The 25,262-nt window shown below is 38.2% G+C and overlaps 1 long non-coding RNA gene across 1 annotated transcript; it reads right to left on the reverse strand.

The window, feature by feature from the left end:
• Positions 1-5,140: 5,140 nt before the first annotated feature.
• LOC124875501 lies at positions 5,141-23,633 on the reverse strand. The gene is made up of 4 exons (XR_007040041.1): positions 23,572-23,633; positions 23,386-23,431; positions 8,047-8,373; positions 5,141-7,693 (listed from the first exon to the last, which is right to left on the reverse strand). It is a non-coding gene; the product is annotated as an uncharacterized LOC124875501 (long non-coding RNA).
• Between the last annotated feature and the right edge of the window lie 1,629 nt (positions 23,634-25,262).

Here is a 25,262-nt window from a genome sequence, read left to right on the forward strand (position 1 = left end):
AGCATGGTTTTTCTCCCAGCCGTTGAACACTGGACCAGCTGTGCACCCTCTACAGGGTGCTCGAATGTTCAAGGATATGTGCCCAGCCAGTTTACATGTGCTTTGAGGAGAAGGCATTCAACCATGTCACTTTAGTGCCCTGTGGTGTGTTCTCTAGGAGTCCAGAGTCCCAGGCCCTTTATTAGGGGCTATCTCGTCTCTACAAGCGGAGCAAGAATCTGCTTTGCATTTCTGGCATTAAGTTGTCACCAGTCCTGTTCATAACTTTCATGTACAAGATTTCTAGGCATAGCCAATGGCCGGAGGAGTCCAGTTGGGGGACCAGCGGATTTCGTCTCTGCTTTTTGATGATGTGGTTCTGCTGGTTCCCTCTAGCCAAGACCTACATCATGCACTGGTGCGGTTTGAAGTCGTGTGAAGCAGCATGGGTGACAATCAGCTCCTCCAAGTCTAAGGTCATGGTTCTCAATCCAAGTACAAGTACAAGTACGAGTACGAGAAACCTTTGGTACCATGGTGGCAGCAGCTTCATTCTTTTGGCCTGTTTAGCTGCCATTGGGCCTGGTGCATTGTGAGAAGTAAATAGAATAATGAAAACGAGCTACCTCCAAATTCAGAGACTTCTCTTCAGCTAGATGGTTGGAACTTGGACACATATGGATGTTGCCAAAGGACAACAATTCCAAATAAATCAAAACTGGCTTTGGAATTGACAAAACAGGTTAACATCAAGCTTTTGGAATTGCCCCAATCTCAACCATATTTAAAATGTAAGCTGCAAAGCCAAGTGTGTAGCAGGAAACCACCCAATATGACATCAAATAGGTTCCACAAATTCTGAGAAAAGCAGTCAGATATTAATCCAGAATTATTCCAGAAGCTTGTTGATGTCTACAAAAGTAAGAGTTTTTGCTGTAACATTTCCAGGACATATAATATTTGTTGGGTTGTGTGTTTATATTTGAGCCTGTGTGTGCATTTCAAGATTTATGTGCATTTTAACCTTTTGTGGATCAGAGAAAACCCAGATTAAATTATTGTACACCCAAATCTTGCTTTTAAAAATGATGCAAATTTTTTCAAGGACTTCATCTTGACAAAAAGAACTTGTAAAAAAGTTAGTAAAAGCCCCAAACAATCATGAAATTCAACAAGTAGTGAAAGCAAACTTCTCATAGTACTGCAAATCATTAACATACACAGAGAATATACAGTGTTCACTTATACTTTTCATTACACAAAAAAAAGCTCTCCATTGTTTCACAAAATCAAATATGAGATTTACAAACAGTTATCAACTGGCTGTTTTTCTTCCTATAATTCAGCTATAGCATTTTTTCTTCGTTTGCTCTTCTCATCTTGCTGCATCTGGCTTTCCTTCCCAGCCCCCATCCAAACTCCAGATCTCCATCCCTCCCACTTTCTGGCCCGGCCTTTCCTCTCCCATCCTTCCACTCCCCCACCAGCGCAGACATCCATTCAGACATGGGATGGAAAATATGACCGACTCCTTCCCTTGCCGAAGATAATGTGAGGGAAGGAGCCTGACTGCTTTTAACAGTGGCAGCACCAAAAACAGAGAAGGACGAGCAGAGAATAAGAAACAAAGAAAGTAAAAATGACATCTGAACCGCTTTTATGAGTAAATATTTACCAAAAGTCTTAATCTTGAGGTTCTGTTGTTTTCTCTACATGTAATATCGCATTTGCTCTGCAAACTTTAACTGATGAGAGTAAATGTTTTTTTTAAATGTAGCATCATTACATATCACAGCTTTTCAATCAAATAGCATAGTTCTGTTTATGATCTGTGTACTAACACAGCATTGGATGCCACATGAGAAAACCCAAGAAGCTTCACTGTGCATGCGGGTGTCATGTTTCAACACTACAAAGGCTCAAACTGAGGGAGGGCCTGTTGTGTTTCAAAGAGAGGAGAATTACCAACATGAAGTTAGATGGAAATATTTTATACAGACTCAAAAGATTTCCTCTGTGAATCTGGATTTATGTTGCAAAGTCTTCTATTATAACCTGTATTTTTCCCTTGTAAAAGAGTTAACAGTCATTGATATTTTTTATCTGTTGTCACATTTTAACCACAAACTTTTTTGTGTTTTAGTAGGATTGTATTTCATAGACAAAAACAACAAGATAGTTGTTAAATGGAAGGAAAACAGTACATGGTTTTCAAAGGTTTTTGTCAAACAAACTGAAATGTTAGACATTAATTTTTATTCAGTACTATGTTGATCCTGGTTTTATAGCAGTTACAGCAGTTAAAGCCTTTTGGGGTATGTCTCCACCAGCTTTGTTCATCTACAGTCTGACATTTTTCCCATTATTCTTTACAAAATAGCTCAAGCTCAGTGAAATCACTTAATAATGTGAAAATCAACTTATAATCCTTGTCACAGATTCTTGATTGAATTTCATTGTGAACCTGGACCAGACCATTCTATCACAGGAATATACTTTGATACTTGATATAAGACATTCTATTGTAACTCTGGTTCTATGTTTAGGGTGGTTATCCTGCTGGAAGGTGAACCTCCAATACTTCTTAAGTTTTTTTGCAGCCACTATCTGGATTTCTTCCAGGCTTGCCCAGGATTTAGATCAATACATATTCTCATCAACTCTGAACAGCTTGCTCACCGCATTATGCTGCCCCCACCTTGGTTTAGTGTGGACATGGTGTGTTCGGGATGATGTGCATTGTTAGTTTTCCCCCACACATTGCATTTTGCTTGTAGGCCAAATGTTTAGTTTTAGTCTCTTTAAACCAGAATACCATGTTCCACATGTGTGTTGTGCTCCCTACATGACTTTTGACTATCTGCAAACAAGACTTATAGATTTCTTTCAACAAATTTTTATTTTTTCTTGCTCTTCCAATGAGGCCGGATTTGTGAAGTGCACGACTTGTAATTTTCATGTTAACAGATTCTCCCAATTGAGCTGTGGATCTCTACAGCTCCTCCAGAGTTGCCATGTGCCTCTTGGCTGATTTTCCTTTTGCAAGGCACTATACAATTCACTGTAGCTTTCACAGGGTTAGCTGTGTCTGACTTCCGTCATGAATGCTTTCTAGTTGAACTGCAGCCTCCTCAGGGTGTCCTGACACCTGTCTTTCCCAACATCTGGGTACTTAGAGCCTTGACAGATCCTGTTTGGAAATGTCCTTACTCAAGCTGCCTCTGCAAGCACTCATAAATACCATGGCCATACAGTGATGCTCACATGTGAGAAAAACAAAGAAAAAGCAGGCAGAACAGCTAAGTTTTACAGAAGCAGAAGTGACAAACAAATCAGGAAAATCAACAACAGAAAAGCTAAAGTGGGAGGAGACTTTGGGGGCCTGGGTTAAATTGAAAAGAGGGAATTTGGAATCTAGACAGAAAATTGTATTTCATTACAGAGCTACTGTAGGTAACATATGGAAACGGAGTAAAAGACACAGCAGATAACCTCTAGCTAAGAGACAAGAATAGAAATATGGAAGTCTGTAACTTTGCAGGGGAAAAAATTCCCAACTGTTAGATGACTCATACTCTTCCCTCAGCTGCAGAAAAGAAGTTCAACAATGTCCAGCTCAAGCTTTCACTCAGCTAACACAGTTATATTCTGAAAATATTTCTGAGTATTTAAAACTCATGTTACCTAAACATAAGTTGTTGGAAACATTTAAAAAAAATGGGCAAGTATAAGGATTTGGGAGACTGACAAGTTGTGATGGATAGACAACTCGGGCAGAGCATTGCCTGAACTGCAGTTCTCATTGGCTGTTCCCAGTCTGCAGTGGCCAGTCTCCATCATACGTGGTCCAAAAGAGGAATAAGGTTTGACTGTGGCACAGTCATTGGTGGTTGAGGCAAGAGAAGGTCCAATCCAACAGATGGGTTACTGTACATCAAATATCCAGTTGGTAGTATGTAACCTATATGGACAACATCTGATACCAAGATGCATTTTGGGAAGAACGCAAACCAGACTGATGCTTTAGGAAAGGCTCTGCTGAGAAACCTTGGGTCCTGGAAGCAAAAAAAGGATTAACACACTTTTAGTGAGTTGGTAATAGGGGTCTCCTTCCACATGCTGAAAACCATCAAAGGGAGGCATCCAGGAAGCATTTTGATCAGATTCCCAAACTACCACAACTGACTACACTCCACATGTCTGTGACTATACTCCAAGCTCCTCTGGGATGATGGAGCTTGTCATCTTGAGGCTAAAATGAGTTACCCACAGTGGAAGCAGAATTCAGCTGCTTGTATCCAAATCATGTTCTTGTGGCTGTGATCTGTATTTCATTCAATTCAGTTCAATTCAGTTTATTTATATAGCGCCAATTCACAACACATGTTGTCTCAAGGCACTTCACAAAGTCAGGTACATACATTCCAATTAATCCTAACCATTGAACAGTGCAGTCAGATTCAGTTATTTATTCAAATTGGATAAAAAGTTTTTCTGTCTAAGGAAACCCAGCAGATTGCATCCAGGCAGTGACTTGCAGCATTCACTCCTCCCGGATGAGGATGTAGAGACAGTGGACAATCACCACTGGCGTTGACTTTGCAGCAATCCCTCATACTGAGCATGCATGTAGTGACAGCGGAGAGGTAAAACTCCCTTTTAACAGGAAGAAACCTCCAGCAGAACCAGGCTCAGTGTGAGCGGCCATCTGCCACGACCGACTGGGGGTTTGAGAGAACAGAGCAGAGACACAAAGAGAACAAAGAAGCACTGATCCAGGAGTCCTTTCTATGGGAAGGAAAAGTAAATGTTAATGGATGTAGCTCCTTTAGTCGTTTCATCTAGAAAGAAAGAACAAATAAACTCTGAGCCAGTTTTCAAGGTTAGAGTCTGAAAGAGAGCACATAGAGTTAGTCACAGTAAAAGCTCAGTCAATTGCCATGTCTGGGAGAGAGAAAGGGTTAAACACTAAAAGACAGGGCTATGTGGATCATCTGTAGAGGGTGAGCATTAAGTTGTTGCCAGCAGAAGCTCGGACGATGCCCTTCTCCAGAAAGGTGTCACAGGTAGACACAGAGTCAGGCCACCTCTCTTTGGGTGTTATAGTTAGGGTTCTTAGGGTTCCCTTTTTTTCAAATTCAGAACCATGGTGTCAGACTTGGAGGATTTAACTTTTTATTTTGACCCGCATCCTAGTCTTGGGCTCAGAGAAAGTAAACACAGCTCTTGCTTTGGTTGTACAAGGACCCAGCAGCCCATAAAGGCAACCCTGGCACCCGGTGCTTACATAGCACCCCAACAAAATAAGTCCAAACAGTCACATCAGACTTTTTTAATTTGTCCTCATCTGTATTTAAGTTTCTCCAATGTCATTTATCTAAGAGCTCAGAGACAGATTGAACAACGTTGTTTCTTACACTGAGCATGCTTTCCAGATGTTTTTTTTTTTTTTTACATGATTTAAATATTATAGCTAAATATATATGTTTTTTTCATTTTACATTTTACTGGTGCCTGTTCAACGTTATTTCTGCTTTTGAGAAAGTGAGATCATTAGTCCTAAGGTTTTTAGCGTCTGATCTGCAGAAAAACACATAGCAAACACAAACCGCCTCAACAAACAATATTACAATGTCTATCATTTATGGACAATAAGATAAAGTAGAACATAGTTAATCACTTTAACATTTTGTTTCTGACTAGAATCATGTAAATTCTGGAGTTAGATAAAAAGGCATTTCAGCCTCGCACATATACAGGTAAGTCCACATTAACTGCTCATGCAAAAAAGCAATTTGCACCTTGCTCAAGGTGAGACTGGCAGATTAGTTATATTTTTATCTGGTGCTGCACGTTACCTCTTTCTGATGCTGCCCTGGGCAACTGCCCATATGCTCCATATTAAAAAACTGTGCACCTGATTACTTATGTGGGATATTCTTAGCTAAATGAGGTTCCAGTAAGATGAAACTCAGTTCAATAGTTTCTTGCATTAACTGCAGAGGGATTTTCCTCAGATGTATGTTAAAACTTTTTTTTTTTTTTATCATTTGACCAGAAAATTGTGATAGTTTCATTTTCTGGTAAATTTATGAATCTGTAACAATTATGATCTAGAGATAGATTTGCAGAAAGTTTAACATCCTTTTAAACAAGTCATTTATAATAACAAATACCTTTCACTTATCATAGCAAACTTTGATTAAAAAGTTTGATCTATTTGGTTTTGTGACTGCCAGCAATTTTGCTTCATTATTATTTTGGCGTTTACAAGCAATATTTAATTTGTGGTCAACATTCTGTAACTGCTGCTAGTTGCACATTTTATATTGCAAACATTAAATGACAACAAAGCAATGGAAAACTAAACCATAGTGGCACATTATTTTACTATAATATTTCTAAGTACATCTGCAAGGTATTCAGATGTTTTATCACATTGCCATGTATGGAATAAGACAACAACTGTCAACCTGAGATGAAAGGAAATTGGACGTTCATGGATAACCTAGGAACCACTCAGGTTCAAGAGGAACACTACTGTTGCTGTCCAAAGTAAAATTAGTTTAACATTGTGTTTCAATTGTCTGGGAAGTCAGAGTTCGAAACCTGGAATGATGTTACATCTGAGCTGAATAAACCAGTGGAATCTGTTAATTGTTATAATGCTGGCGGCTAGTAGCAATGCAAGCCAAAAATAATAAAATTATGTCCATTTTATGCTTTCATACACAAAAGGAAAATATAGCAGGTCATCCTCAGGTCATCAAGGTTCATTAGAAGGAGCTTAAACAGGAGCTGGTCCTCTGAGGCAGACAGGAGATTGTTCACGAATAGTAATCAGGCTATTATCTTGTGTTTTTTGTTCCTTAAGGCTCTGACACTTACCCCCTTGTCTCTCCTGAATGCACTAGGATGGGGACCAAAACAGCACCTACAGAGACCCTCTCCTCCAAATGGTTCCAGTACAGTTCCAAACAAACTCAGCAGTTCAATTATGATGTGAGCGTGAGTAAACACAGCTACTAGGTGTATGCTGCGAGCTTGATTCAAAAGCCTTTACATAGCCAGGTTTGCATTGCATTGTGAAATGTGTTAAGAGTAAATAAACTAATGTACAATGGCAGCACGTTTTTTTTCGTAGAGCATGAAGCCCCATGAAACAAGATGTCTCCTCCAAATCATTTGGGATACTTCTCAGATTATTTTGCATGCAATGTTGCATTTACAAAGATCACAAATGCGATTGAAAATGTTTAGAATATGCATAAAAACTAATCCTTGTCAACAACAGACAAATTTAAATGAACATCAAAAAAATTATAAATTCCTCAGAAAAAAAGAGTTGTCACATATCAAGAATAATGCCGCAAGCTTGTTGGCATTGTTCAGCTCAATAAATGACAGTTAAAAAATATTAATGGGGTGCATGTATATATTATTATATATGTGTAATTTTGATTATGTGTACATATTTTTGTCTGTTTTTGTTCTGTTTATGTAATTTTGATTATGTTGGGATGATAGAAAATATAAAATCATTAAATATAATATAAAATGATTAGTTTTTAAAATCCATTGAAGTCTACTCTGGAAAAATAACATCCATCCATCCATTGTCTGTTCCCCCTTCTTGTTGCAGGTCGCCTATCTCCAGCAGTCATTGGGTATGAGGCAGGATGCACCCTGGAGCAGTCACCAGTCCTCTACAGAGCTGGAAAAATAACAAATATAAATAAAAATTTAAAATCTCAAAATGTATGAGCAAATACACACTCCTAATCCTATATTTGTTGTAGCTTCGGTGAATTGTAATCATGGTCTTTTTCAGGTCATTGGCTCACTTGTCAATTCACAGATATTTTGTTGTGGTTTCTTCAAATCTGAACTAAAAGATGGTACATTTTGATTTTACATGGTAGGACTCCCTCACGGAAAGCTTAGGAAACCACAGGAATAGTGTAAAGAGATAAGGAGACACTCTTCTATTTTTATGTACAAAGAAAATCATTATTTCCCATTTCTCCTAAACTGATAACATATCATTAACAATTATTTTAATCTCACCTGTTATTATGTTGCATGGTATTATGACTGGTGCAGAGAGTGGTCAGTGGTGACCTCAGCCAATATGTTCCCCTTATTTATATCATATCTTTGTGATACTTATTTGTTGCAGAGCATAAGGAAATATTCCTCAACATTTTTTGTGGTTTTACATCCATTTTGTATTGAATCTGATCCTTCAGTCACACTCTAAGTCTGTCTTTTAATTATCACACACTTTCTTGTAGAGGAAGCACCAGTAGGTTGTGTCGTTTCTGGTCATGTGCAGTCGAGGTTTTGGTCTTCTGAAACTGAGCTTTTAGTCCAGCCTGGACTTTTTTAGAGTACCTAAGAGGGGATGAGAAGAAGAAAAAAAGTGACCTCAATAGAAAAGAATGCAGTGCGGTCTCTCGTCTGTTCTCCCTCCCCTAACATCCAGCACGGGTAAAAATTACTTCACTTAACCCACTGTTTAGCAGAGGCTGCTTCCTTCTCCCACCTTATTCATTCCTCCCTTATTTTCACCTCCTCTTTTCGTGGACTGCATGCATGTAAAGTTGCCACGTTTAAATGCAATCTTATTCCTTGCCAGATTCACTGTAAAAGAACTGGTCTAGGACTGGAGAAACCATGGCTAGCAGATTTATATACATTCATGCTGCCATGTATTAAAAGCTGTAGTCATGATGTTGGGTTTATAAAGGTTTTTGCTATCTTCAAGCCTGATTTATTTCTTCAACAAAGGCTCTTAGAATGTTGCTGCTGTTAAAGAACTGATTACATCTACTGATGCCAGTTTTCACTTCTTTCAATTCCTCTTCCATTTTGGAAGATGTTTTACTCAACAACCTGCTGGTTATTTGTGCTTAAATTAAAGTATGTCATCAGTGCACCACACTAATAAAGAAACTTCATATTAAAATGTCAAGGAGATGAAAGCATGAATCCAGAGTGCCTTACAAAAGCATCCACAGTGCTTGAACTTCTTCACATTTTGTCACTGTATAAACACAAACTTCAATGCATGGGGTATGTATGATGTATTGGGATATCCTGTGATAGACCAACACAAAGGAGTACATCTATGGTCTTTCTTTTTTTATTTTACAAATTAAGACTGAAAATTGCGGCATGCACTTGTATTCAACCCCTTTACTCTGAAATCCCTCAATAAAATCCAGTGCTATTGATTGCCTTAAGACGCCAGTTACCAAATAGTCCACATGCGTGTTATGGAGAAGTTTAAAGCAGAATTATGTTATAAAACAATATCCCAATCTGTGAACATGTCACAGCACGGTTCAACTGATCATCTCTAAATGGAAATTGTTTGACACAACTGCAAACCTACCAAAACATGACTGTCCACCTAAACTGACAGGCCAGACCATTGATCAGAGAAGCAGGCAAGAGGGCAATTGTAACTCTGGGGGAGCTGCAGAGATCCACAACTCATATAGGAGAATCGGGCAGCAGCATCTGGTTCTTGCTGATGAGTTTCAAGAATAAAGCGACAAGATGTCCTATTTGGAGGTAACTAAAACTATTGTAGTGGGTACACCAAACATGGGAAAGGTGGCCTGGTCAGTTGAAACCTAAATTAAATGTATTTTTTAGCCAATATGTAAAACCCTGCAGGTGAAGGAAAACCTATGTTGCACACTGACCCGAGAACACACTTCCCCATGATCAAATGATATTTATGTAATAGAATGGACCATGAATTCAAACACAACCAGTTTGACAAGAAATTAACCTCTTCCCAACTGTATTGTGATAACTGAAACTCAGTTTTGCATCAGCGCAAACTATTTACAATCTTTCCATTCCATTACTAAGGATTCAGCAGAAGAGGTTTCAAGCAAGAGAAGTTATCCTTGTGCCAGCCATATGTTAAGAAACCCTAACTGCTGCTGCTGCTGCTGGAGGAGGAGTTAGGATTGATGCTTTCCTCCTGTGTCACCCTGAAAGTGGCTAACAGCTTTCAGATGTTGGTTACAAAGGAAATAGAAAGGAGAAGTGTGTTTGTTGCTTATCATATGTGCTATAACAGACATTTGGAAGTTCAGGAGATTGCAAATTTGTTTTTATACTTTAGGCTTTGCCAAAAAACACAACATATATAGGAGAAAAAAATTATCTCTGGAAAATTGATGTTACTGTTTTGGTTGTTTTTTGTGTCTATACAGAGTTATATTTTGAATAAAAATGTAAAGAATTAACATACCTGTCAGCAATTCATCATGTGCAAGATCGTCATATTTGTCTCAAGCTTTTACTATATCCTGTGTGGAATCAAAATACAGCAAAAAATATGCAATGACAGCTTTAAAGAAACCTGTAGAGAAAATTTTAATTTATTGTGAATTTTTTCCTAATTTCTAATTTATAAATTTCTGTATGCAGTTTTAAATATATATATAAATATATTCTCCCAACACTATTTGGTTTAATTCTAGTTTTGACCAAATAGTCTTTGGCAGACACTATTTATACTGGTCGGTTTCCATGCACCAGTTTGGTTTTTAAGCCGAGTACATTATTTTACAACAGGATGGAGGATAGAATTTGAGAGGCCAATTTCATCACTGGTGCTAGAATGGTTCTGAAATGTATTTTAGCTTGACAATGCCAAAGTCAATTAAAGTCTTGTTAGTAAGCCTGCTTAACACCAGCTAATAGTTACTCTTTTACAACATGAAAATAATTTTTTTGACAGCGCTCATTGGATCAATAAACTCTCTGGAAGAAGATATTGTTGCAACATATTTCATTTTAAAGGTAATAATGGCAATAATGTCATAACCTTCCGGTAACAACTCCAAAAAAATTATTTTATTACCAAGAAATATTGTCTTATTTTGGTACAATATCATTAGCTGCAGTTTTAACATTTATAATATAATATATAACATTACACTAAAAACATAATTAGACAGTAAAAGCAATAAGTTCTAAAGTTAACAGTAAAACAATATGTTGTTTTTGGCTCAAAAATATTATTAGACTATTGGCAATTTATTAATTTATTAGCGAAGGAGGGCTACCTGAAATTTCAACAGATTTGACAAACTGTTGAAATTAACATTAAGCACAGTTGGGTATTCCAGCAGGAAAATGATCAAAACTAGTTTTGGAATGGATCAAGCAGGCTAACATTAAACTTCTGCAGTGACCCTGATCTCTACCCAATTAAAAGACTAAAAGCCCAGTCTGTGCCAGGAAATCTACCAATTTGAATAAATACTTCTATTTCTGTTAAGAAAATTGATCAATTATCCATCCAGGATCATAGCACGACTTTGGTGATGACCATAAGGTGTGGTATTTCTGCAAATTTAGGCATAATATAATATATAATTTTAAACCTTTGTGAATTATAAAACTTCCACAATAAATTAAAATGTTTTAAAGATATTACTAGGGTTGTTGTGCAGCTATTCCACCTTGGAAAAAGAACAGTTCAAACAAATCATTAAAAGTTAAACATTAATATGACGTTGATGCCACTTCAATATTTGCATTGAGCACCTACAGGGGTTGGACAATGAAACTGAAACACCTGTCATTTTAGTGTGGGAGGTTTCATGGCTAAATTGGACCAGCCTGGTAGCCAGTCTTCATTGATTGCACATTGCACCAGTAAGAGCAGAGTGTGAAGGTTCAATTAGCAGGGTAAGAGCACAGTTTTGCTCAAAATATTGAAATGCACACAACATTATGGGTGACATACCAGAGTTCAAAAGAGGACAAATTGTTGGTGCACGTCTTGCTGGCGCATCTGTGACCAAGACAGCAAGTCTTTGTGATGTATCAAGAGCCACGGTATCCAGGGTAATGTCAGCATACCACCAAGAAGGACGAACCACATCCAACAGGATTAACTGTGGACGCAAAAGGAAGCTGTCGGAAAGGGATGTTCGGGTGCTAGCCTGGATTGTATCCAAAAACATAAAACCACAGCTGCCCAAATCACGGCAGAATTAAATGTGCACCTCAACTCTCCTGTTTCCACCAGAACTGTCCGTCGGGAGCTTCACAGGGTCAATATACATGGCCGGGCTGCTATAGCCAAACCTTTGGTCACTCATGCCAATGCCAAACGTCGGTTTAATTGATGCAAGGGGTGCAAATCTTGGGCTGTGGACAATGTGAAACATGTATTGTTCTCTGATGAGCCCACCTTTACTGTTTTCCCCACATCTGGGAGAGTTACGGTGTGGAGAAGCCCCAAAGAAGCGTACCACCCAGACTGTTGCATGCCCAGAGTGAAGCATGGGGGTGGATCAGTGATGGTTTGGGCTGCCATATCATGGCAATCCCTTGGCCCAATACTTGTGCTAGATGGACGCGTCACTGCCAAGGACTACCGAACCATTCTTGAGGACCATGTGCATCCAATGGTTCAAACATTGTATCCTGAAGGCGGTGCCATGTATCAGGATGACAATGCACCAATACACACAGCAAGACTGGTGAAAGATTGGTTTGATGAACATGAAAGGGAAGTTGAACATCTCCCATGGCCTGCACAGTCACCAGATCTAAATATTATTGAGTCACTTTGGGGTGTTTTGGAGGAGCGAGTCAGGAAACGTTTTCCTCCACCAGCATCACGTAGTGACCTGGCCACTATCCTGCAAGAAGAATGGCTTAAAATCCCTCTGACCACTGTGCAGGACTTGTATATGTCATTCCCAAGACGAATTGACGCTGTACTGGCCGCAAAAGGAGGCCCTACACCATACTAATGAATTATTGTGGTCTAAAACCAGGTGTTTCAGTTTCAATGTCCAACCCCTGTAGTTCAACAACTTTAAACCACTTCCAAATTACTCTTGAACACCCTAGCCTTTAGAGGAAAAAGCAGTAAACCATCTGCATATGATGTGTGAGTCATAAACAACTGGAGTGGGCACTAAATGAACATCACAGTGTGCCCCAGGCCTTTTGCTTTGTATTGAGTCTTGAGCTCAATAAACTTTCATCCTTAAAATAAATTCAAAATTAGAGGGTTATAGAAAGGAGAAAAGAAATGGCATATGGGCATGGTTCTTGGCCCCACACACTCAGCTGCTGTGGACTTGTCTTTCCTGTCTCTCATTATTTTTGGTGCTCTGCCGGGAAGAGTCAAGAGTCAGAGGCAGCCAGTGGGAATGAAGAAAAAAGGAAGAAAGTGAAGCAGGGACACATTAGGACAAGACAAAGTTCATAATGGTGGCAAGCCAAGGGCAGAGATTGGCAGACTTGCCACACTGCTCTCTCCTTTTCCTGGTCTGGCAAACTAGGTATCAAATTACAGACTGGATGCTGTTCATTTATTTCATTCATTCACTTTGTTCAGTGCCTACTGTTTCAAAGTGTTTTATAAATAAAGTTGGCTTAACTTGACTTGTCATGCAGGGAGCTGGTACTTATTTCCTGCGATCATTTGTTTAGAGGTGAGATAAACCCTGGACAGGCAACAAGCAATGAGTAAGCATGTTCTCACTGTGCATGTGTGGGTTCTCTCTGGGTACTCTGGCTTCCTCCCACATTCCAAAAACATGACTGTTTGGTTAACTGGTTTCTGTAGTCCTCTTGAAATACAGTTCCAATAATCTGAAACTTTTTGTCGCTCTCATAGCTTCTTGATTTGTTCCAACACAGTTACAGAGATCTTCACAAATCCTTTGTGAACACACAAACTTCCTTGTAAAATGTTTTCAACGACTAACCCTATCTAAAAGTCACAAAACCAGATGGATGATGCTGCAGAAAAGTGAATCCTGTGACTGCTGCAATTGGCTTAGATTGTTTGATTGATTGTTTGATTGATTGTTTGATTGATTGATTGATTGATTGATTGATTGATTGATTGATTGATTGATTCATATACATAACATAAGAACTAGATGAAATAATGTCAATTATCTACATAATTGACATGCTCAAAAAAAGAGTATGATGTACAGTTATTTAGGTCTTCTTTAGTGGTAATTATTAAGTTTATAAACAAGAGCTCATTAATAGAAATTTATTTACCTAGAAAAGAGTCACACTACACACATAAAACAATATATACCTCCACTGAAATATCAAAATTGTATTGAAAAAGCTTTCCATCCTGTTATCATCCTTCAGTGTTGTAAATAATTATTGGCTCATTGCAAATTTCTTCTGTTTTGGCATTTTCTCACACTTTTTTTAGATCACCAAACAGATTTATGTATCAGAGAAGAATAATCTGAGTAAATAAAAAAAACAGTTTCCAAATGATGATTTCAAGGGGAATAGTCATCGAAACCAACCTGGCCCTATGAAAAAAAGTTTTTGCCACTCTTGTTTAATAATGAATTAACACATTATTTGGATTGGGTTCAATTTAAATAGCCAAACCAAGACTTATCACTGCTGGACCAGTGGAATCAAGAAATCACTTAAAAATGATAGAGCACTAAATAAAATGCAATAAAACAAATGTAAAAGACACAAAAATATAGGACTAAAACCTAATTTAGCATGTCATGTACTTTCAGTCAAAGACTAGGAAAGGAGGTGAGGTTTTATCAGGTATTTGAATAAATCTATTGTTTGAGCAGTTATTTAGAGGTAACCTAACCCGCAATTTTGGAGCAGCCGCATCAAATGATTGATCTCCTCTGCATTTTTTGGATCCGGACGATTTGCTATGATTGACTAAACCATCAATTCTGCTCTCTAGCAAAAAATGGTGAAGGAGAATTTCTGGCCATGTGTTTCTGGCATTAAGGTCAAACTGACTTGAGTCCAGGGTGTACCCTGCCTCTCGCCCATAGACTGCTGGAGATAGGCACCAGCTCCCCCGCGACCCACTATGGAATAAGTGGTAGAAAATGACTGACTGACTGACTGACTGACTTGAGTAATTCAGCAGTATGATTAAACCTAACTGAAGGTTTATGAGTGGCCTAGTCAAAGCCTGGACTTAAATCCTAGTGGGATGCTGTGACACAACCTTAAACAGGCCTTTTGTGCTTAAAAACCCTCTACTGTGGCTGAATTAAATGCATTCTGCAGAAACAGAGTGCCCCAAAATGAAGCTACAGTTATATAAAAGATTGACAGTTATTGTAAACATTTTATGGATGTTTTTTGCAGCCAAGGGGGTCACAGCCAGTTATTAGGTTCAGGGGGTATTTACTTTTAACATATGGTCAAGTTATTTGGATAGTTATTTCCCAAATTAAATCCTCATTTGAAAACTTTTTTTTCACATCAGAGAATTATAAATATATTTACCTACCTTGTGAAAACTGAATTGTGTTTGGACATTGTTAATTCCTCTATTAAACTTATCCACAATTTTTTACACAAATACTTTTCAACTTTAGATTTAATGTACTTCCTAAATTATGTTTTGATTTCAACAAGATAAAAACAGTTAAGAGCTGCATGGTGGAGCAGTTGGTAGCACCGTTGCTTCGCAGCAAGAAGGTGCTGGGTTCGGCTCCTGGCTGCGGGTTGTTCTGCGTGGAGTTTGCATGTTCTCCCCGTGCATACGTGGGTTCTCACCAGGTACTGCGGCTTCCTCCCACAGTGCAAAAACATGACTGCTAGGTTAATTGGTCTCTCTAAATTGCCCTTTGGTGTGAATGAGTGTGTGCATGGTTATTTGTCCTGCGACTCTCCGTGCTGCTCTGCGATGCACTGGCATCCTGCCCATAGACTGCCCATAGCCCAGCTTCCTTTGTGACACACTATGGAATAAGTGGTATAGAAGATGAAAAAAAGAGCAGTTAAATCTTTGATTTACAAAAGTACATTGGTGTACTGGTCAGTCCCTGAAAGTATGTATAATTATGATTCTTTTACCAATAAATACAGTGGTTGTAGTGAACTTTGTAAGCATTTCTCCAGAGCTCCACACCTTAACCCAATAAGAGAGAAGTAAAAAATAAAAATAGATTTTTAAATTTATCACATGCTTAGCGTTGGACAGAAGTGCAATCCTTTTAGACAGCTTGCTCTGAATATAATTAATTTAGTAATTGCAGGGCATGTTGTCGTGTATTTGTTTGTTCACAAGCCCCAACAGGTTTATGTATGCAAATATGGGAATCCTGCCAAGGCTTTAAAGCCCCCTATAGACAGAACATAATAAAACTGCCTTGCTCCCCTCTGATAATGGGTACACAGCGGGTAGAAGCTTGTGGGTAACACAGACAGAGCTGCAGGTTTTATAAAGTCCCTCAAGCAAGAAGTAGTGTTCCAGGTCACCCTCTGTTTGTATATAACTCATTTAGGTTATAACCCAGCTGCATATACCAAGTCTGTTTGAGTTTAAGGGCAGAAACTGATGACTGATATTCCTTCAAGATTTTCTGTGAGAGAACAGATGTCATGGTTCCATCATTGGGGTCCTGAACTAGCAAAGCAGCCTCAGATCATCAAATTATGACCTCCTGAATGAGTCACTACATCGGTCTTGGAGTAGCTTCGGATAATTGCTCTCATTGTGGACCGTTGGAGTCCCAAAGTCTTAGAAATGGCTTTATAACCTTGTCCAGACTAATGGATGTCAATGACTTTGTTCCTGTTCTTGAATATTGATCAGACATGAGGTTCTATTTTGATTCCTTGATTCTACTGGTCAGATAGTAATCAGTGGGGGGAGTTCTTTTTCACATTGGACCAGGTTGGTGTGAAAAGCTTTCTTCCATAAGACTCTTTATTCTAGGGACCTTTCTGATAATTTTTCCAACTTTAAACTGGAAAATGTCAACTTCTGCAAATAAAAAAGAACCATTATTTCACAGTATGCATCAGTCATTTTTCTCTCTTTTTTGCTGTTTTGATGGCATAACAAAAACACTGAAAAGGTCCAAGATCTGCTGTACCAAGGTTTTAAAATGTCTGTCAGGATGGTGTACCTTGGACAACTTGGTGTTTGCCAAGGTTAAGATTGTTAAGGTCATACAACACTTTTAGAGGAAATGCTATGGATGAATCTACAAAATAGAAGAAAGTAAGGGTCGTAAGGCATCCAGATTAGGGTTGATTAAACAAATTAATAACTTTTGTGGAGTCCACGTCACATGGTTAACTACAATAAGCCCAGTTAGGTGGATTCGGGTGGGTTGGACCTGGATTTACAAATACAGATGCTGCGATTGGCTCCAGCTGTTTGCCCATATTTAGATTAGTATTATGTCCCTCCCTGGTTTTTGTTCAGCTGTGGAACTCTGGAATGAGAGGCAAGATGTCCCTCTCACACTCCTCATCACATTATAGAAGGCCTCAGAGGCAAGTAAACCAACTCAGAAAGCTAATGTTATATCTCAAACTTTGAAAATAAAGTCTGTGCCAGAGCTGAACGATCAGACACATTAACTATCTATTAGACTAAAGGTAATAGCTCTTCAAGAAGTCCAAAGGCCATAATGTTAAATGTCTCCTTTGGGTAAATTTGAACATGTTGAAGTTACCTAAAAAGTCAGAATTTGCTCATCTAAAGATTCATCCTCCATTCCATCATTGTCTTAGAATCCCAAATTATCTCCTTTTTTCATTTCTGTCCACGTTTGCAAGCAAAAGAGTAAGAGGGGAGGTGCTTTCTTTGCTTGACATGAAGCATCAACTCTTTACTTCCCAGGCCTGCCACATCCACAAAGGGAGGATACTTGGCTGAGGTGCAAAGAGGAGAGAGATGAAGAAAGGAGGAGCAATTTCTTGTATTAAAATGGTGGATAAGTATGCATTTACTCTCCTCATGATCACACTAACATTCATTTTATGTTGTTTATGGCTGATTCTGTTTGTGGCTTGTTAGAAATTATTGTCTGCCTTACAAAGAAAGATTTTTACATTTGGGACAAGGACATGTTTTTAGAAGTGTGAATCATAGCTGTGCACCAAAAGTCTAACTTCATTTGAAACAGATGGCCTAAGTTAGGATGCATTGTTCTGCCAAGAGAAGACGTGGAAGGTATAAAGATAAAGATATTCCAGATTCTGGTGTCACTATCATACATACTCATAATTATAATTACAGGGTTAAATTTACTAAAGCATTTGACTGAGACAACATCAAGTTGGCACCTCCCAGTGGCAGAAAAACAGATCAAATGTGTGTTTCCTGCAGAGCAACAAGTGGTAATGTTAATAAAGACAAATATTGCATTTAGTTGTTTTTCTTTTGAAAGATGCTGATTTGGCTAAAGCTTTCGGGATATTGGAAGAAATAATCTAAAGATGAAAATCTGACATGACACGTCTGGTTAAAGGGGATTTAAGTAGTGGTGGTTTATATTTTACTCAGTAAGTTTGTGGAAAATGTGCACTTTCTGACCTGAACTCCCCTCAGTGAGCATTCCTCATTTTGCAGTTTTCCGGATCTGAGCCTTTTGCAACACCCCATTACATAAACCACTCTGCTTTTGCTATCATCTTCAGCAAAAATATCGGTGCAGCTAAATAAAAATGTCTTCCAGGATCCAAGTATTTGTTGTCTTTAGTTTGCCCTTCTTTTTACCCACTCTGACACACGCATTTTCATCTCGCTCCCTGTGTGTGTCTTCCTCTAATTTTCTTCCTGTCTCTACCTGTTTTGTGCATTGCTGAAGTTCTTGATTTTCAATCTAACATCCCTCACTGGTGAGAGGAAGCAAGGAACTGTAAAAAACGAGCAGCCACTCTCAGGGATCATGAGTTCGCAAAGTTGGGAGTGCCCAATGTGTGCCAGACTCCACCTTCTCGTTTAGCTCCAGTCTCCACAAGTCTCTTTCTTTTTTGCCCATTGGAAGGAGACAGACACTACACCATTAAATTATACAGTCTGTGTTTGCAGGGCGAAAAAGGGCAGTCTTTGCTTGTGTCACATTCAGCAGCTTGTACTGTTGCGTTCGCAGCAGTAAAGTTTAAGAAAAGATTACAGCTCTGAGAGACCACTCCCGCTTCTGACTAGAGTGTGCGTTTTTTCCTTTTTTCCAAAACGTTTTGTTCTATTTTTGTGTAATCTGATATTGGAGCTTTGGGGTAGGCCTGTGTTTCATGTAAAAGAAACACAGGTAAAGTTCTCCAACCACCTTTCATTTTGGGTTGAGAAAACAATGAAAACAGCAGCATAGAATAGTTTGGATAAATGTGTTAAAAAGGAAAATATTTCCAATCTGTTCCAGCACATGTGTTCAGTTTCTTAAAGCATCTGGAATCATTTAAAACTGCAGCTCGGGGCGCATTGCATTCCCCTATGCAGTGTGACTTTAGTTTTCGGAAAGAAAACAATTGTGAACGATGAGGAAGTGAGGAAAATACAAACGTGTAGGTTAGTCAGGAAGTATTAAATGTATAAATACTTAATACTCTGAAAACCTAAAAACATACAGGGCTATGAAACAGCATTTGCCCCCTTAGAGATTTCTTCTGTTTTTCCTTTTTTTTAATCACACTAAAACCTTTTAGATCACTGAACAAAAAGCATATTTCAAACTGTGATTTTATTTATTCATTGGAAAAAGCTATCCAAACCAACCTGGACCATGTAAAAAAAGTAATCTAACTGGTTAGGCCAACTTTGGCAGCAATAGCTGCCATCAAGTGTTGATCATAACTGACAATCAGTCTTTTAGATCATTGAGGAATCCTGGCCCACTCTTCTTTACAGAATTTATTTAATTCAGCCACAATGGTCAGTTTTTATGCATGAATGTCCTGCTTAAGTTCATGTCAAAACTTGTTTTTTTATCACACTCTGATTTGCTGGAGTCCCAAATCATTCAAAATGGGTTTGTATCCCTGTTTAGACTGATAAATGTAAATCTTTTGTTTCTCATCTGTTCTTGAATTTCTCTGACAAAAACCAAAAATAAAAGAAATCCTTAAGGCAAACAACACACCTTTTCAGGGCACTGCAAATACTACACTTATAAATTCAAAGACCAACCAATGTGTGACAAGATGTAAAATAATGCTAAATACAATACAATCAAATGAATGATGGAAAACAAACTGGAATTAATAAAAACGTTTAGAACAATACAGAAAAATATAAATATATTTAAAACAAAAAGATAATTAAAGTTTAACTAAAAGTCAGACTGAATCATTGTTTTTAGTTTGCCTTTTAAAACAACAATACTTCCTGTACTCAAGAAGGCTGTTCTACAGGTGAGGGATGTCATGAGAAAATGACGCCTCGCCAAGGGTTTTACTTTTAATGAAATGAATGAAAGTAAATCTGATAAATACGTTTGACCAAAAGCATTATTAGTTTTCAAAATAAGTAAAAGCACCATAGAATCAATTCTAAAATTTACTTCTGTGCCAATAACTAAAAAGTCAGTTTTGTCCTGATTTAGATTAAGAATATTCTCTGTCACCCATAACTTAATATCTGTAATACAACTAAAAAGAACATCAGCTGGCCTTCAGGAGACAAGGCAACATAGAGCTGTGTATAATCATCATATTTAGATAAAATACACATGGGTGAAACACATCTGATGCAAACATTTGCATATATTTTATTTTGGTGTATTTTCAGGCATATTGAAGGACAAACTTATTCAAATTTAACGACTAAAAATGGCAGAAAATAGCTTAAATTCTAACCAATTTTTAAAGTACAGGAAATATTGAATTGAAACTATTCTTTATTTTACCCAACTAAATTAATTTATATACTGAAAATGTCCTTATATTGCAAACACATTGCTATCATTGTTTATCCTCGCATGCTTGCAACAGTCAGTTCTGCAAGGTTATGGCTTACTTATTGCTTCCTGTGCCTGTGCTTGTGTGTGTGTCTGTGGGTGAAAGTGATTTTTGTGATCTCTGCTCAACCGTTTAGTACCTTGAGGGCAGTACAAGCCAGAGCAGGTAGGCTGCCTCTTTAGATTACCTGTAGCCATGTTCATTCTACCATCACACACTTTAAAACAAACAACAGCCTCAATAGTATCACCAGTTTTTAGTGCTTTTTTGCTCATACTTCTTTCATAAATTGGTTCAGTTTCTTTAGTTAAGAAGTCGGTGTAATGATTAAGAGAATTCTCGAACTGTCATCCTAGAGATGAAGGTATTGTAATAAGAAAATGCTCACATCTACCTCAGAACAAAAGCAAAATATCTTGTGAAGATGCTGGCTGAAGCTGTGAAGAAAGTGCAATTTGCAGTTTGCAAATACACTCTTTCTAGGAAGAAACACGTTCATTTTTGAAGTAGTTTCCGGTGGTCTAACAAAAACATATCTGAAGTGTTTCGCCATACATTCAAAGAAAAAAGTGGGACACTTGCAAGATCTAAAAACACCATCCCAACTGTGAAGTACAGGGTCAGAAGCATTATGTTATGCTGTTTTTTTTTTTTTTTTCTGCAGGATGGACTGGTGCACTTCACAAAATAGACGACATCATGGGGAAAGAACATCATGTGGAAAGATTGTAGCAACATCTTAAGTCATCAGAGAAGAAGTTGAAGCTTGGGCACATATGGGTCTTCCAAATGGACAGTGATTCTATGCCTACAGCCAATACAGTTACAGAGTGGTTTAAGGACAATAAAGTTAATGTCTAGCTTCGACTGGCAACTTTCTCTACAGGAAAGAAACTACAGACCAGCAGGCACAAGGTGGAGTCCCTCATTGTGGTCCCACTGATGTCTTTGTCTGTGGTTTCACTGGAGAAGCTTAATCACAAAGTCTGCCAGAGGACCAAACATCCAGTGTGGGTGAATCATAAGCCAGAGGAAAGAACAGTTTCTAACCTTTTTCTTAGTTTTTATGTCCCATAATGTCCAAAAGGAAGACCAATCCGATGATGGACAGTATATAATGTTTCTAAAACTAAAATAATTTTGCAGGAAACACAGAGAGAACTTACTGGGAATCTTTATGCTGTTCAGTCTTCACTTCAGAGTTAAGACCGGTGGATACAATGCTTTGAAACAGGAATGGATAACCTATAACTTCACTTCTCATATTTTGTCCAGTCACAACCACAACCTTTGTGTTTTTCAGTAGGATTTTAGGTAATAAACCAACACAAAATAGTGCACAATTGTGAGATGAAAGGAAAATGATTCATGGTTTCAAAAACGTTTTACAAAGAAAAATGTGAAAAGTGTGTTCCCCATTCGTTTTCAGCCCCTTTTACTCTGATACCCATAAATAAAATCCAGTGCAACCAATGTCTTTCAGATTCCACCTAATCTCAGCATAAAGCTGTTCTGTGAAGCATTCATATGTGTTAAAGAGAACATTAGTGAAAAAGATGAAGATCAAGAAATGCAGTCTGCAGGACACAAATAAAGTTGTAGAGAAGAAGTTGGTATATTATTTACAACAAGGTCCCAAGATCTGAACATTTCCTAAAGTACCGTTTAGTCATTCACAAAAGGTTTCAGCATGGTACAACTGCAAACTTACCAAGACTACAACTGACAGGCAGGCCGAGGAGAGCATTAATCAGAGAAAAAAATCAAGAGACCCGTGATAACTCTGTAGCAGCTGCAGAGATTCACACCTTTGGTGAGAGAATCTGTTTTCGGGACAACTATTACATATGCACTTCACAAATATGGCCTTTATGGGACAGTGTCAAGAAGAAAGCCATTGTTGAAGGAAACGGATAAGAAATATTTTTTACTGTTTACAACAATCTACATAAGGGAGACAGTAAACATGTGAAAGAAGATTTTGGTCTACTTTCACAATGGGGCAGAAAATTAACAGTTGAGATCCACCTGAACACAACATCCCCATAGTGAAACATGGTGGATGGAGCATCATGCTGTGGGGATGCTTTTTTTCCTCAAGGTCAAGGAAGCTGTTCAGTGCTGATGAGAAGCTGGATGGAGCTACACACGGGGCAATCCTCAATGGAAAGCTGTTAGAGGCTCCAAAAGACTGGGGCAGATGTTTACCTTCCAGCAAGACAACAACTTTAAAAATACAGCCAGAGCTACAATGAAATGATCCAATCATATTAATCGGTTAGATTGGCCCAGTCAAAGTCCAGATTAAAATCCAATTGAGAATCTGTGGCATGACTTGAGTGTTTATGTTTACCAACACTCATCCTATCTGACAACAAGGCTTGAGCTGTTTTGCAAAGAGGAATGGGACATGACAAATATTAAAAGCCGCTGCAGTCACTGAAGGAGTTGAGTGTGTTACTTTCTTGCCAAACCTCTTTTACATCTGTGCTAAGTGGGACAGCAAACACTTGGTGTGTGTAGAGATCAAGCCCTGAACATCTCTCAACAAACTGTGAAGCACTCGGCAAACCAAGAGAAAGGTGTTAGGAGAAGAGTAAATACAGTGGGTTAACTGAAATGAAAGGAATCCTTTGAGTGTTTCCATTTTACTTTGCCTTTAAATGTGTCCATGTTCCAATCACTTACTTCAGTGTACTGTGGCTGTTCATGATAGCTTCTTTTCTCTTCCTTTCTGTTGGAACAACAAATTGTATTAGCCGAAACTTATTATCCAGGAAAAAGTAAACCAAGAAAAAATGCCTGGATTTTACATCACCACACAAACACACACACACAAGAGCCCCCTCTAGTGTGTACTGTTTCAGACATTACCCATTCTCTCCTCACAAGCTGCCTCAGCATGTAAGCACAAAGTAGACGTAGCAGTGATGACGAATGCAGATGGATCGGTGTGATGAAGTTTGAAGGAAGGTGGGCTTATTTTAGGGGAAGGTGGAGGAAAGACTAACTTTGAAATGTGAGACATATTTCTGAATCATCTGCTGCAGGAGGAGCTGCTGCCAGCAGAGTGCAGATGGGTATGAAAAAGCCAAGAGATATTGTTTCTTTTAACTACATTTTGTTAAAGGTGGATATCACCATGTGGATTTTAACCAGAGAATCATCTCTGTAACTCTGCAGTGTAAATAATATTACACAAATGGAATGATTCTGTGATTTTTGTTAGTGAGTATTAGGCTACGTTTGTTTTCCCTTTCCATCAGTCAGTCTGAATTTGTTCTTCTTGTAGGATCAGAGTAAAATCTAGATAGATAGTTTATATATAAAAAGTGAAAAAATAGAGATTTTTTCTAAATGGGGTTCTGTAAAATTGGGGTTCTGTAAAAGTAGTTGATATCATTACAACTGTAGGCATGAGAAAGCAGTTGTCGGGCTAAGACTTAATAAGAGAAGGGCCTATAAATGATGTTGCAAAAAATTATCATCTTTTAGCAACACCTTCTTTCACCACAGAGCCCCAGTAGAGTTTAGTAAAGTCCAGATGTCAATGCTGTTTTTGTGGAAGTAAAGATGTTCACTTTTCCATGGCATTACATCTTTACTAACAGTTGGCTTCAAGATACAGTAGCTTGTAATGATTGTGATGGAGACTTGATCACTTTTTGCTGCAATTCTCTAACAGTGCCCTTAGGAGCCATGATATTTCTAGTTAAAGTCAATACTGTTCCAGGAAGTGCTTATGCACTAACTACTTTAGTCCAAGATATAATATAGTCTTGAAAATAAAGGTCAGCGCTTTAGGCTTGACAACTTGAATTAATGTTTAATTTTGAAATAAGAAAGAGTTGTCCTATTGTATGACAGCCATGCACCCACCCATATCTAATGATAATTTAGAGGGACCGGTTAACCTAACAGTCATGTTTTTGGACTTAAGGATGAAGCTGGAGTACCTGGAGAGAACCCGTGCATGCACTGGGGAGAACATGCAAACTCCATGCAGACAGACCCCAGGCCAGATTTGGAACCCATTACATTCTTGTTGCAACATACAGGGTAATAGAGAAAGCAAATAAAAAAACTGAATTTTTCTTTCAAATCGTAGGATGCCAGAAAACAAATATCAAGCTGGAAAAAAACATATGGAAAAAACAGAAAATCTGGATTTTTTAACATTCTCACCACAGCATTTAAGTCTGCTGGACTAAACTATAAATATAGAAATACATTGACTGGTCCTGTGTTTGACTGTGGAGAAAAGTTTCAGGCAGGGGAAAAAGAATTGGGGAATTGGAGATAGCTGCCATTCTCAAACTTTCCATTTGGCTCACCAGAAAGCTGAGCTGGTCTTAGTGTTTTTCACTCACACTAGAGAAGATTTATGGGATCTTTGCAGAGCAGCAAATCTGTTATGTCTGTTTCATTCAAAAGAAAAATACATAAAGAAATCCTTTTTTTGTGATGCTTTGAAAATGCACCAAAAGAAAGTCGTTCTTTTTTTTTTAAATCTAACTTTCACATCCAGAAGTACCAACAGATCCTATTAAGGGAGAGGCAGGTGT

The sequence above is a fragment of the Girardinichthys multiradiatus genome, chromosome 10 (genome assembly GCF_021462225.1).
Source record: "Girardinichthys multiradiatus isolate DD_20200921_A chromosome 10, DD_fGirMul_XY1, whole genome shotgun sequence".
NCBI classification, from domain to species: Eukaryota; Metazoa; Chordata; class Actinopteri; order Cyprinodontiformes; family Goodeidae; genus Girardinichthys; species Girardinichthys multiradiatus.